Consider the following 15,080-nt stretch of genomic DNA (forward strand, 5'->3'; position numbering starts at 1 on the left):
GCGGTTAAGTTGGAAACAGGGTGATAATAGGCAGATTTCTTGGAAGCAGAGTATAATCACCCTTCATGCAGGGAACTGATGGCAGACGGCTGTGCTTTGCTTTCATGTGCACATTAACTCAATGTCCTTTTTACTCAGTGGGGCATAAATGTGCATCATTGAAATGAGCAGAATAAATCAGAAATAAGACCCCCACTAACATATCCACAGGGAGGAGAGTGATTCCCCCAGGACTGTGGGCCGCGTGGGCCTGGCAGGGCCCCCAGCTGACCTCCTCGGGTTTTCTGCTTGGCTGTCGGGCTCTCCAGTGCCATCCCAGTGGTTGGCCCCTCGTTCCACCTCTCTTCCACACTTGTCTTCACAAGTCTGACTTATTTCTTACATTGTACGTCACCGGTTAACTGGCTGCATGACCCCGTGAGCAGGACTTGATGGATGGTGTCGTTTGGGAAGTTGTCGAATGCTGGCTTAATTGCCTGGCTGTCCAGCCGTGTAGTTATTTGACTATTTACTCCCTCCCAAGGAGGCGAGGTGTGGGCAGGCAGGGCAGCTCTCCTCCTTCGTGCTGGAGTGGGTGGCAGCAGGCCCAGGTACTAGACACCCCCACACAAAAGTGATGCTTCCCCCTGCCCAGCCTTCCAAAGACAGCCGTGCAGTGGCTGGGGCCAGGCCCCTCCTCAGAGGTCAGAGTCCCAGTACCCAGGCTCTCTGCTGTCTCCGGGAGGCTCCGTCCCCATCCCCATCATGTGCTCCTGTTAACCCAAAGCTCTTGGGCTGAGTTGAGCCAGAAATAAAAGTCGTTTATTGAGCCATCCCAGATAATAGTCAGAAAACGTGTCTGTGTGATACTGGATCAGGTCCCTGTGATTTCTTATAACGTGGCTGGGTCACAGTTGGACAGTGTTTTCTGTAACTAAGAACAGTTTTGAATCATGAGGTTTTGGTGGCAAAAACGCAGACTGTTCACACTGCACGTTAGTTGGCTATGGCCATGCTATCACTGGAAAGACTTCCAGCTTGGATTACAGGAGGCCTCGGGGTAGGAGGGCAGTCTTCAGAAGTAACAGCTGCTCCTGGATTTGATGGGGTTGTAAGAAGCCTGGGTGTTGCAATGGTTGAAATAGACATTCAGGAACTCAGGATCTTTGTTCTGTTTATCCTGAAGCTGGTTAACCAACAAACCCCGCCATCTCTCCTCCATCTCTGGGCCCCTATAACTACATTTGGGACTGCACAGTTTTTCTCTTGTGTAAGACCTCATTCAAGGCTGTTGCAATCGAGATGGACTCTGATATACTAGAGAAGATCCATCCCCATGTCATGTGGGGGCTACTGGCCAAGGAGTGTGGTCAGTGCTGTGTGTGGAAACCCACACAGAGAAAATGTCAGGAGTCAAGAATTCTTGCCCAGTTGACCCACCGGGGTTCTTGCTAAAGGCAGGCCAAGCATTCATTTTTTGCAGAGGAGAGAGAAAAACATTGTTTGCTCTATCCTTCATAGCTTGCAGCTAGGACTTCCTATACTCAAAGATTAAGAGGGAAAAAATTAGTGTTATTAATATGCATACCTCACATAAATGGAGAAAACCAGAGAAATAGGCAAATATCTAGAGAAGAGCTCAAAGAGAAGTATTTCAAGTTCAGATTTATGTGTTGTATTTATCTGAAACAGTAACAGGGTGTGAAGCAAGGTGTAGGCAAAGGCAGGGCTTGGGGTGTCTACTCAGGGTCTCCTTTCCCTTATCCTGTCCTTTGGGCCCAGGAGTCAAGCTCCCAAGGAATGCAGGGTTCCTTTATCAAAAAATCAGTTTTCCAAAACAACTTTCAGAGCTGCTGCTCTGTCTGCATTATCTCAGAGTAAGTAGCTTAAAATAATCTGTGCTGAAGACATGGGTTGGGATGTGTTCCAGTCTCCCCACACCCCATCCTGCTTTGGGGTGGGGTATAGTGAGATCCATCAGCAACCAGAGTTTTCTCTAAGTGCACCTCACATGATTCTGGGAGAAAGCTGGGTGTGGAAGGCCAAGGCTGCGGTTGAGTAGAGAAACAGGATCTGTGGTCCATAGGTCACCATTAGTCAGGCGAGCCCTCATCACCATGGTTTGAATGATAACTGACTAAAAATAAGAAAGAAGAAAGGAGCACAACATAACTAACTTGTGGAGGATGGATAGATGGATGGATGAATGGATGCATGGCTGAGTGGATGGATGGTAGGATGAATGAATGATGGATGGATAGTATGGTTGATGGAAGGATGGATGAATGGATGAATGAATGAAGGATGATGGATCAATGGAGGATGGATGGATGGATGGATGGATGGATGGATGGATGGGCGAGTGGATGGATAGATGGGTGGGTGGATGGATAGATGGATGGAAGGAAGGCAGAATGGATGATGGATGGATGAAAGGAAGAATGGATGGAGGGATGATGGATGGATGGGTGGATGGATGGTAGAGGGATGGAGTGGTGAAGAAGCTATAGAAGCCAGGTGGAAGTTTAGGGAGCAGGAGCTCTTGCAACTGAAAGGCTGTCAATTTCACCAGTCCACTTCCTGGAGCTTTGCCTCTGGAGGAGTCATGGGTCTCTCCGGTTGTTCACACCCAGATTTAGGAAGGCAAAGCTCTTTCTAAACTGCTGAATTGAGGAAATGAAAAGATCGATCCAAGCAAGAGGAAGGAGCCAGTAGGACCTAAAAGCCATTACCTAGGCAGAGACTTAAAAGGAATCAGAAAATTAACAGACTGGCAGACTCCTTTAACTCAAAGACCCCTGGAGGAGCCCAGAGTTGCAAAAAAAAAAAAAAGGTGCCTGGGAGCCATAGCACACATGTCAGCTGCTGCTGCTGGGTGGGGTTGAATGCTGAATAAGTTCTGGAGGCATCATTTTCTTACCCCAGAGACCCGAGCTTCCCTCTGATCCTGTCCATGCAAACTCAGATGTGAGGTGCAGTAATGCGCTGAACCCCTACCAGACTCGTTCCCCACCCACATGGCTCCTTGGCACATTTTGCATGCATTGTTTGACCCAGTTGCCAGGGAGCTCAGGACATTCTCTGATCTACCCCCCCCCACCCCCCACCCCCACCCCCGGCTCCTCCTGCAGGGTGAGCTCGGCATCTGATCCCAGAGAAATGAAACATGCAGGTGTTTCTCAGTTTGCATCTGTGGGCTGGCTCTGGGCAGATACTTGTGTCCTGAAGTAAGAGAGATACAATCTCCATCTCCTCCACCCTGCATCACCCTCTCCCAGAACCTTTTCTGTTCTTCTTTTTGGATGTGTGTTGCTGCTACCTTGGTGCTTGAGGCTGCTACTACACAAGGCCCAGCCATGTTCCTGGATGGCTCTTTTCATGTAGTGGGTTTCCTGCTGGCTAATTTTATGAACTTCACTGGATGGAAGGAGACTTGGAGATTAGTAGATCATGCTAGTAATCATGCTTCAGGGCGTGTCTGTGAGGCATTCCCTAAGACACTTTGGCTGTACGAGGACTCTGGCCTAATCCATGGTTTAATTCATTGGTGAGCTGGAAATCTGAACAGACTTCTGTGAGGTGGTGGAACTGTGGGAGATGGAGTCTCTTTGAGGAAATGGGTCCTGGAGGCGGGCCCTGGAAGGAGATATCTTGGTTCTGATGGGAGGAAGTGGGTCCTGGGGGCAGTCCCTGGGAGGGATATCTTGCCATACTTCTGTGTTAGGCTCCTTAGCTTTCTGTCCACTTCCAGGTGTCAGTAACAGGTGTTGGTCCACCAACCTCCAGTCAGATGTCTGGTGCTGCTGGTCAGATCCACATAGCAGGAGGGCAACTGGATGGGAAATTGTGATTTCATGATACAGATGAAGGGTGAAGGTCAGGAGCCACCGGGCAGCATCCAAGGGCCCTGCCATGCATCCACACAGACCTTGTTAGAGACAGCAGTGTGGTTTCCCACCTGTGTCTGAAATCTTTCTGACAGGAACCGCTTTGATTTCTCACCATGAAAATACATGGAGCTGGGTGCAGTGAAATCATTCTTTGCTAAGAATTTTATGGAGACTGTTTACCAAGACATTTACTGTGCCTACTCCCTTCTTGGCCCTGTGCATTTAGAGGGTTTTGAATTTCAGATTGAAATTATCCTACTTCTGTGCCAGTCATGGTAGGGCAGTCAGGAGGCAGAGGCAGGTAGATACTAAATTCAAAGCTGGTCTGGGCCACGTGGTAAGACCTTGTCCCCAAACAGCATTACCAACCAGAACCTTCCAAATCTGGAAGTTTGTGTCCTAAGCAGATCTGTAGATTATGTTTCTGTCTCTTCTAAGTCTTGCATGGTGAGGAGTGGACCCAAGAATTTGAACAAGTTCCCAGAGAGATGATGTACGCAGCTGGGGTGGGGGCCCTCGTGAGAAATGCATCCTGAAGAAGCCCACTTGAGGGGGTCTTCCTTCTAGAGGCATGAGCAGGGCCCCAGGGCTGTGGGGGGGTGGGGAGGCCTCTGGCCTGCACCAGGCTCTTCCAGCCTTGGCAGATGTCTGGGGGAGCCCCTCACCTCCTCCCTCCTTCCTCACACAGATTCCTTTCTGGGCTGCTCCATCCCCAACGCATGCGTCCATGAACAGTGAGGATCCCTTTCCCTGACCTCCTCCCGATTTCATTTATTTCTTGGAGGCCCCTGTCTGTGAGTGCAGTTGCATACTGTGGGGAGGAGATCTGCACTCTAACCCAGACATTTTAGGAGGACGTGCTTTATCCGGTCCAGCCTGCAGCGTGGATGGTCCTCACGGCCCACTGGGCAGTGTTTGGATTTCCTGGAGCAAATGGTGCCACAGCCCTGCCAGGGACAGCAGCAGTGAGGTCTGCCACTGCTGTCACTTTGGTTAGGAACAGCGGGGCCAGAAGGGACGGGGGCAGCGCTGCGGGGGCTGAGGGGGAACAGGAAGCTCTGGGGCCCAGGTGCTCTTTGCATTCGCCCCACAGATGGCTGAGCCTTGGGGGAGAACATCCACGATGCACTGTTCCCCCAGAAGGGCAGACAGCAGGCGGGGCGTGCCGCGTGGTTGCCCTGTGAGGATGAGCACGCAGCCCGTGCGTCAGAGTTGCATCTCCTTTCTCCCTGGCGACCCCCCCCCAACCTGGCATGCTGCCAGCTTTTCCCCAACAAATCTGTGCTCTTTTGTGATAGGAAAGAGAGGCTGGACTAGACAGAACAAAGAAAATAATACCACAGCGTAGAGGCAGCACAGGTTTGGCTTTGATGTTGGGAGTCAGTGAATTGAATTTGGGTATGTTGAGAGTTAGAGTTGGCGGGGGAGAGGTCAAGAGGAGAAGAAAGGTCCGAGGAAGGAAGGGTCCTTCACTTGGGGTCACGGTGGCCCCAGTCCAGCTCTGCCTGAGCAGAGGACAGCACTGACATCCTGCAGTTTATCTAAGGAGGCAGGCCGTTAGAAAATCTGATCTGGCCCAGACAAGCCCAGAGATAGAACTGGATGTGGGCATCAGAGAGATGGATGGAGTTCAAATAAATGACATTTAAGTGTTGTTTCTCCCCTCCCCCACCCCCCGCCCTCCACCCCACTCCCCTGCGGTCAGAGACTGAGATTCTGGGAAACTGCAAGCATTCCTTCTGAGTTGAGCTGTCTTTGAGGACGTGGTGACATTTGATGCCAGGAGCATCTGTTGATAATTTCTCTGAAACCTGCACTGTGTTGCCCGTGACCTGTGGGAGTCTCCATGGCAACGCCGTCAGCGGAAGTGGTCCTGTGCCGCATGCGTCCGAGGCAGAGCCAGACAGGCATTGTTGTCCTATCTCTGCCCCTGGCGTCCCATTAACTGCTGGGTGATGAAGCGGCATTTGCGCTGCAGGCTGCTCATCATCCCCTATTACTAGACCGGCGCTTTGAAGAGGCTCCGACGTGGGTGGGAACGCGTGTAGGGTCATCGTGCGATGGTAGGTATTTTGCAGTCCCACATGCTGTGGGTTTACGGGCTGCACTTGAGCTGAGCTTGAACCTGGTCCATGCAGCAAGTACACTGAAGTCCCTGGGGGAAAACACTAACTCTGTGTGATCGTCGCCTGCCAGCGCGCTCAGGGGAAGCTCGCTCAGGCTCAGAACAGGCTGGGAACTGCAGGAAAAGCACACTCACACTCACAACTGGTGTAAATTGCAGGAAAAGCTCATTTATACTCAGAGCAGGCTGGGAACTGCAGGAAAAGCATGTTCATACTTGGAAAAGGCCCCATATGCCAGAAGCACTCTTCCATTTCTCCTGACCTGCCTGATTCTCCCTGCTCCAGCAGAGCCATGGCCAAGGCCTCTCCTCAGCTCCTTCCCCGGGCCTTGCTGTCTCCTGCAGGGTTCCTAGAACAATGATCGGTAGTTCACTGTCGGGTCCCTCTAATGTGAGGGTCAAAAGTCTGTTGGACCATCTTTGTATGTTTTGTGTGTTTTCGTACGTTCCATGGAATGCTTTGAAAATCACAGACACTCGACAAAGACTCTTGATTCCTTCTGAGGACTCTGTTCTTCTCAGCAGTGAGTCCTGCTGCACAGTGGCTTTGAACTTGGCTAAGGCTGCAGAGCGTGGCCATGAGCGCCCTGGACCCTGACACCATTGTGAATGCCTTCAGCATCTGTGAGACCCCCTTGGAAATCTATCCGCCTCCACCTCTCCCCACACAGTATCACACCAGCCTCGACATCTCTGTTTACCCGCATGCCTGTCCTTGAGCAAAGCAGGAATCCAGGTGTCTTTACTTGGCCAGATCCTTTTGTGGCCTCTCCCAGGGCATTGGAAGGACACAGGCACCCAACCCACAGCCTTCTAACAAGTCAGATGACGAACTTTCAAGTCTCACCCAATGCATGCCCTTGATGTTGCTGGGGCCCATCACTGCACACTGATGGGCTCTGATGGCCGTCCAGTCAGGGGTCAGGGCCATGGTGAGTCCCCAGTGGGTGTGGCTCCACCAAGGTCCTGTCCCAGGCCTGGCCTGGTTCTCTCTGCCTGGTAATGACTGCTCCCTGTGGCTCAGGATGCAGGGTGTCTCTGGGGAAGCCAGCCATCCTCAGGGCAGCCAACAGCAGTCTGGAATGATTCTGGGATGGCCTCCTTGTGTCTGCTGCCCCAGGCACCCCAGGCGCTGGGAGTCAGAATTGTTGCTGGCCAAACTCAGAGAAGAAGGGCTGCTTGTGTTTGCGGGTACCCCTGTGCTCTGGGCCCCCTGCTGCTTGGCTGTGAGGTGCCTTGGTCCCTTTAATGCCCGCTTACTGTGTCCTCTGATCCCCGTTGTCACCTGTCGTGGGGGAGGGTTCCAGAGGAGGGGGTGGGAAGGAGGGAGGAAGGTGCAAGCAGGAAAGGCACTGGGCCCTGCATCCACGTGCAGCTCACAGCTTGCTAAGCTCCTGTGACAGCATAATCCGCTTGTTCAGAGCCTGAGGATGATTATTTTCTGCATTATTAGACAAGTCAATGAAGATAAAACACAACATTAACTATTTTAAGCCATGCGGGTCCACCCTGAAGAAATTAAGCCAGTTCCGTTCTAATTGTGCCCAGCTTCCTCATCCCAGTGAGTCCAGGGGTGCGGTGTTGGGGGGTCCTGACACCCCTTGGGAGTCCACAGCACCACTGTGTGTACCCCGTCCCTCCCCAAACACCCCTTGGAGTCCACAGTGTCGCCCATACAGGTCTGGCGTCTTCCCTGGTAGTTTTGTGGTGTCAGAGACCTGTTTCCAGTCTAAGAAAGATGGGAAGCAAGGCCACAGTGGTGTGACGCTGGTGCTGATCTCTCTGGCAATGACCTTCAGCCAGTTAATCCTGGGTCTTGGCTGAGGCCGCTTAGAATTACTGGAGCGACTCACCTGCAGATCCTGTCATGCAAAAAATGGCCCAGAGTCCACACTCGGGGCTGGTCCTGGTCTGGGATTCATACCCTGCATGCAGTGGCTGGTCCTGGGTCTGCACCAGATACACCATATCATTTCCTGGTAGCTTTTATGGAGGGCATCCTAGCTGCCCCAAGAGCGGTGATAGGACTGCCGGTCCTCCTCCCCTACCCTCTCCTCTTCCCCCACCCCACCTTCCCTTCCCCTTCTCCCCCCCCCACCTTTTTCCTTCCCTCTACCTCCTCCTCCTAGCCTCCCTCAGAGAGGAGTTGCTGATAACTACACAGAGCTCACTGACCCCAGTGGTACTTCCTGTGGCCCAGCCTGGTGCACAGAAGTCACTCTGCAGTGGCTCAGGTCCTCACTGGCTGGCCTGCACCAGGCCTGATGGTGTGCAGCCTGGTCAGTGTGGGAGGCCTGGAGCCAGGGGCTAGGTTCATGGGAGGGGGCACATCCACTGGGAAGGAGAGACCCCCCCAGCGACCCCAGCGTGGGCTCCCGGGCACCACAGGAAGAAAGGAGTTAGGTGAGGCTTGGCAAAGGAGGGGAAAGAGAACCAGGCCTGGAGGCTGTGAGCGGGGGACGAGGGACAACCACCCAGGAGAAGAGGAACCTGGATCCTACGTGCAGGCTGTTGGGGGCCTGACTCAGAAGTTTGGGGTTCATTCTCAAAGTGGTGGAAAGCCTCAGACTTTCCAGCGTGGACAAAACCTGCCGTGGTTTCTTTCGTCCTTCTGCCCATAGCGGGAGCATTGCCCTCATGTGGGAATGACTCTCCAACGGCTCAGCTCCGCACCAGCAAGACGCAGAACAGGTCGGGAAAGGAGCCCTTCCCAAGTCCCCTTCCTGCCACCTGCTGGGAAAGCACCATTGTTGCTCGTGTCCCTGTGCCCTGCTGGGATGGGCACTCACAGCCTGCACACCTGCGTGTGGCAGCCTCATGTCCACCCACGGCGGCCTCACCGGGCTCCTCTACCTCGCCTGCATCCAGCCCGGCCTCTGCATCACCTCCCTGGCTGCACCAGGTGTATCCGTATGGTTCACAAGGCATATGTCCCACCAGGAGTCCATAACAGCCTACTGCGCATTACCCAGTGCGCAGACTCCGTGGCTGAGGTTGCCCACCTTTTCTGTCTGGCGGTGTTAAAGATGTAACAGTAAGAGTAGCTCAGCTTGGCAGTTTGTCTTCTTTTCTTTTTGTCTCATTCAGTACTAGGCTTAGAACTCAGCCTCTACCTGCTCATGGCTGGCTCACTACTACATGAACTGTGCCTCTGCCCAGCTTTTTTCTGGTTAGTTGGAGATGGGAGTCTCAGACTTTTCTGTCCAGGCCAGCTCCAAACTGATACTCTGGATCTCAGCTTCATGACTGTTTACGGTCACAGGCATGAGCCACAGACCCCAGCAGGTGGCAGTTTCTCTACCTGTGGGGACAGCCATCAGCTGTCTAGGAAGATGCTTCTTTCAGTCCATTCGGGTTACTGACCCAAATGTTCACAATGGAACAGCTTGGCTTTCCAGTTACCTGCCTGTTTTCCTGCTCAGGCCTCTTTAGAGACCAGCAGGAGAGTTGGGTAAGGCTAGGGTGTTGTGAGAGGCCTCTGCTTGGCACCTGGTGAGGAGGAGATACCAGGCCTGGACTTCAGTGAGTCCATCTCACTCTCAAGAGCCAGAGGCCCACTGGGCTCCTGCCTCTGGGTAGGAGGAGCACACAGAAGAGGAGGAAGAAGAGGAGAAAAACCAGCCAGAGGTCTGCCACCCAGGGAAATTCTCCACTGTCCTCAGCCAGCTAAGATTCCTTCAGTGACACCCCGGCCTCCTCCTTCGGAGCCTGAATTTGGGTGCAAAATGCAACAGTACATTAAGTAGCATTTCTATGCAATTAAGGCACATTAAAATGGCAATTAAGTTCCACAAACAGCCTTCTGTGTGCGTTTGCTCGCGGCGATGGAGCTGCTGGTGTTGTCTGGGGATGGATGCTGTAACTAAAGGCTTTGCAGGGAGGCAGCCATTCACAGGGAGCCGGAACCCAGGGTTCCAAGCCTTCTATTTCTTCCTGGAAATGGGACTTTTTTTTTAAATCTTTAGCTTTTTACTATGGGGAAAATAACTATATTCAAGAGCAGAGAGGACTGTCTGCTGTGCCTCGAGGCTTTCTTCCGCCTCCCATACACTAAGTATTTTCTCACTTTTCTCGAGAGAAAACATGTAGGAACATGTAGGCCAGGGGTGGACATCCCTGGACAAGAGTCACCCCTGACTCTCCAGGGTGGGAGGCAGCTTGGGGTAAACTGAAGAGTCAAACATGAGATTCCCATTACACCCTGGGGGCCATCACCCTAGGGGACACCGTGGGACCCTGGGGTGGACCAGGGCCTTGGGGTGGTGGGGAACAGTGGGTTTGGGAACCCAGTGGAGGAGGGAGGTGGCCAGAGGCCCCCTGGGGCATTTTTGCCAGGATGGGAGGTGGCATTTGTTCTTAGTCCCCAGGGAGGAACCTGGAGGGGGGAGAAGGGGGGTCTTAGACTCCACACAGCTCAGTGTCACAGAATCTGATTGGTGATAAAAATAGAAATGTGCCCCCGGGTGCTGCCCGTAATTGCTGCCTCCTGCTTCCTCGTTCTCATTTTCAGCTAATTTTGCTTGCTCTCTGTTTTTATTCTTAACGGATCTCTTCATCTAGGATGCAGCTTCTGATGCAAGCTAGCCTTCCCCAGGGATGTGGGGGACTAGGGGGAGTCTCACCACTCAAAGGCACCGCTCCCTGCTATGCTTAAAATATGACGTTTCTTGCGGTCCCCGGTAAGGCCTGGGGTTTGAGCAGGACAGCACTAATCAATCACCTGAGAGACGCGAGTCGGGCAGGTGTTGCTAAAATCAATCGCGTCTGAGACTGATTTCCAGAATGTCTCTTCACTCTAAGTCACCTTTGAAAACAAGAATCCTTCCCTAAACACAACTAAGATGTATTCCGACATTTCTCCTTGGGAGGGAGGTTCTGCACACCAAGGCAGGGTTAAAAGCCCACTGCTGGGTGAGTTCCAAAGATGCTAGAACATTCTCTGAGTGCCATTCAGAGAGGAGAAGGATAGCTGGTTGATCTAGACCAGGCCATGGTGGATGGGACCTGCTTAGCTGGATGTTGAACTTGGAGGCTCCTGGTGGAAACTGTCCTCAGGGACCCTGACCGGTGTCCCCCCGTGTCATCCCAGCTGAGTCCCAGCTGGCTAGATGTGTGTCCCAACATGTCAGCTGCATTTGCTCATTGCCTGTGGAGAGAGATGTCCAAGAAAGTGAGCAACTCCAGAGGTCTTCATAGGAGGATCACTGTCAAAGGCCAGCCTGGGCAAAGTTAGCGGAAGATCCTTTCTGAAAAACACCAAGAGCAAAAGCACCAGGAGCATGAATCAGCCTTAGTAAGTACAGGACTCTGAGTTCAGTCTCTAACTCAGCAGAAATAAAAAAGGGGGAAGGAGGAGCCCAGTATATTCCGCTGTTCCTTCTCCGTTTCCACCTTGTGGCGAGTGATGGCGGCCTTGTCTGTGGACCTCTGATTTACACTACCGTGTGGTCGCCAGCTCATATTTCATCTTCTGGAACTCATCTCGCCTTGCTTTCTTTGTGTTTGCTTTGCCCGTCTTTTTCATCTTTCTGTTGTCATTTTGATTTGTGCATGTGGCTCACACTTGGCTCGCAAGAAGCCCTCGGATGGATTTTGTTTCTAATTTGGTGTTAGAGATTCTGCACCCTGGGTGGGGTGCAGTGTGAGTTCATGGCAGGTGCCTTGCCAGACACCCCATTTGCGTGTCTTATTTCCTCGGGCCTTTGTTTGGTTTTTTTTGTCTTCTAGATAATGTATGCTTTCCCCCCCCCCTTTTCTGTTTAAATCTCCTCTGGTGCTTTGGACTTCTAGTCCATCCGACTTCTGGTCCTGTTATTTTTGTTTATATTGGCAGAAACTTCCAGTGTCATCCCTGGTCTTCAGTACACTTTATTCCATTTTTGGGGGGAGGGGTATGGAATGAATTACAAATGATTGACTAGAAATTAATTACAAATGTTGGGTGTCGCGCATTTGCAAGGTACACGACTTTTGCTGGTTGAGTGGCTGAATCCATAATTACCTCTTTGCAGAAAAAAAGTTGGAGAAGACTTGGAGTAAAGGCATAGAGAATAAGACTTGAACTATGTGCTGGAAGAGTGCCAGCAGAAGAAACTGCCGTGCCCCATATGGAATGGGCATGCAGAGATGGAAGAGCCTGCCTGGCCAGCCAGCCAGAGAGTGAGAGGTGGGACACTCTGCTCGTGTGCAGACAGGTGCCGAGCCCCCCTCCTGCCCTGAGCTCCCTGGCTCCTGGCCTAACGGCTGGGGTTGGTTCTGGGTGATTCCTTCCATAACAGAGTTTGCCTGTTGGCACAGCTCCACGGGAAGAGAACCTGCCACACTTCCGTGCAGTGTGGTCATTAATAATCCGCCAGTTTCTCCTCATGTGTGCATGAGTATTTGCAAAGCTAATTGCTCAATCAAGAATTCATTGGTTTTTTGTTGTTTGTTGGTGGTGGTTTTTTTTTTTTAAAAAACTGTTAAAGTTTGTCCACTGGGTTTTTCTAGGAAAGCCTAAGAAGCATAGCTACTTATTCACTGTATATAAGCTGTTATTTTCCAGTCAAGGTGAGCTGTGAGCGGCGGTATAGATGCACTGAACTAAAGACCAGCTTTGTGATTAGAAAACCCAAGGCACAGGGTGTATTTGGCTGCTCTTCTGCACTGGTGGTTCCTACCACCTTGGGCTGCCCATCCCTTCATCCTCCCACCCCATCAGCAGTTGCTTAATGAGGGGCTTCTGATGAATGAGCCGGTGCTGGTGGCTCATGCCTGTATTCCTAGGTATTCAGGAAGCTGAGTTTGGGAGGCTGATGGTTCAAGGCTAGAAAAAGTTTCTTAAAGAGATAGACTCAATGTTACCCAGGCCTACACTGGGAAGGGAGGAAGACTGACCCTACCTCCAAAGTAACCAGAAGAAGATAGAGGCTGAGGCATGGCTCAGTGGTAAGAGTGCCTGCCTAGCAAACATGAGGCCCAGAGTTCAAACCTTAATATGGCCAGAAAGAGAGTTAATAGAAAAGATCTCCATTTTTCCTAAACTGTGGTCTGGCATAATACTGCACAGCAGCACTTGAGGGCAGGTGGTCAGCACTGATTATATGAACTTCCTAGGGCTGTATCTTCTGGACATGCATGGAATTGGGATTTTTTCACAAGCTCTCTGGTGGCTCCATAGGTTCATGATCAATGGAGTGGCATTATCCAGTGGACCATTTCCAGTGATGGAAATGTGCCTTTCAGAACCATCCAATATGGTGGCTACACGTGGCTCTGTGAGCACTGGAAATAACTAAAGTCTTCACTTTATTTTAGAATTTATTTACTGGCCTGCTTGTTTGTGTAGAACTTAAGATTTAACCCAGCGGCTCATGCTTGCTAGATAAACACTCTACCACTAAGCATGAGGTTGATTTTTATTAAAATATTTTAAAACTAGTCATGAAGGTGCACATTCCTGTCATCTCAGCTCTTCAGGAGGCAGAAGTAGGATTGTGAATTCAAGGCCAGTCTAAGCAAAAGTAAAGGCAAGACCTTGTCTCAAAAGCATAATAAAGACCTGGGTCCTGAGGCAGAACTCAAATGGTAGAGTGCTTACAATAGTGCTGAGGGTTGTGTAGGTAACAGAGGGGAGCAGAAGTCTAGCAGGCACCTGGGATATCATTGGTGCTCATGACAAGAGTTTGCTTCAGGTAGGGTCCAGTGGGGTTGGTTGGATGGATGGATGGATGGATGGATGGATGGATGGATGGTTGGTCAGATGGATGCATAGTTGAATGGATAGATGGTTGGTTGGTTGGTTGGTTGGATAGATGGATGGGTGGGTGGGTGGATGGATGGGTGGGTGGATGGCTTTGTGCAGGACTACCAATGGTGAGAGCATCAGAGGGAGCTGGAGGTTGGGGCCCTTCCTTCACCGCTTGATTGATGCAGACCAGAGCTGAGGACAGGAAAGGCCTGTTCCCTTGTTTCTCTGAGCCTCCTGTTAGTGCCTCCAATCAGAGTCTAATTTTACAGCACTAATCACTGTATGGCCTAATCTAATCAAAATCTAATCAGGCGAGAGGTTAGACTCTGTCCTTTGGGGCCTTTGTCCTCACGTGGCAGAGCAGAGAATAGAGGAGGACATACTGCTGAGGGAAAAGGAGAAATTGCTTGTGAGGGAGTTTCGGGTTGGGCACTAGGTGGGGGCACGGTGGGGGAGGGGGCTGTCTTACCTGTTCCCTGGGCCCACTCTGGGTGTTTCCCCCCAAGTGTGGCTCCTCACTTGTGGAGAGGAAGCCCTGCTCCCTCTGATGGCCCCCGTGCCTCTGCCATGTGAGTATGGATTGTAAAAAGTTCATTTCTGAGCTGGGCCTCAGTGGCTCAGGCCTATCATCCTAGCTATTTGGGAGGCTGACAGTGGGAGGATCGCAGTCCAGGCATACTCCTAGACATGGATGGAGTCAGGGTAGTGTGCACCTCAGCTCTGCCCACCAGCCCCTGAGGGCAGGGAGTGAGTGAGGGTGGAACATACTACCACTTCTGTTTTCCCCAGGATGCAGAGTAGACACTGGGAAGCATTTCCCTGAGTGAACATGTCCTGTTATCTGTGGGAAGTTATGTAGATCTCTTGGTTTAAACATGCTCCCAGAAAAGAAGGCGAGGAATGGAGACAGGTGACCAGGAATGAGACATGTGGCTGCCGTGTCCTGAGCAGAGCTTGCCGCCGCCTCTGCCGGAACCCACAGGGCAAACACCAAGTCAGATGTCTGAGGAGATCCATTGGCGCCGGTCATAGGATGATGTATGCTTGGTAATGTGTTGGGTTTTTTTTAATCCCCCTAAATTTCTGGGTCCTGTAGCTGGTGATTTGGGGGGCTCTTTGTGACGGCCATAGAGCAGGAGGGAATTTCTCTTCCAGCCGCCTTGCTGCCTCCTCACTCGTACTCAAGAGAGGCACTGGCCTAGAGGGCGCCTTGGGCTTCAGTTGGAGCCTGTGTTCCACCTTGGCAGCCAGGAGGCAGAACGCTGTGCCTTGATCACAGATGTGCTTCTAGAAGCTTCTGTCATGGGCCAGCTGCCATCAGCCCCCGGGCTCTGGAAGGGTCCATGGGTTTGCTTGT

At 51.7% G+C, this 15,080-nt stretch overlaps 1 protein-coding gene across 1 annotated transcript in view; it reads left to right on the forward strand.

The window, feature by feature from the left end:
• The window catches only part of Galnt17 (polypeptide N-acetylgalactosaminyltransferase 17), a 140,907-nt gene that overhangs the window by 80,023 nt on the left and 45,804 nt on the right, over window positions 1–15,080 (forward strand). The gene's annotated exons all lie outside the window — the stretch shown is intronic.

Source organism: Dipodomys merriami, unplaced genomic scaffold (genome assembly GCF_024711535.1).
Source record: "Dipodomys merriami isolate MVZ:Mamm:240054 unplaced genomic scaffold, mDipMer1.0.p SCAF_26, whole genome shotgun sequence".
NCBI classification, from domain to species: Eukaryota; Metazoa; Chordata; class Mammalia; order Rodentia; family Heteromyidae; genus Dipodomys; species Dipodomys merriami.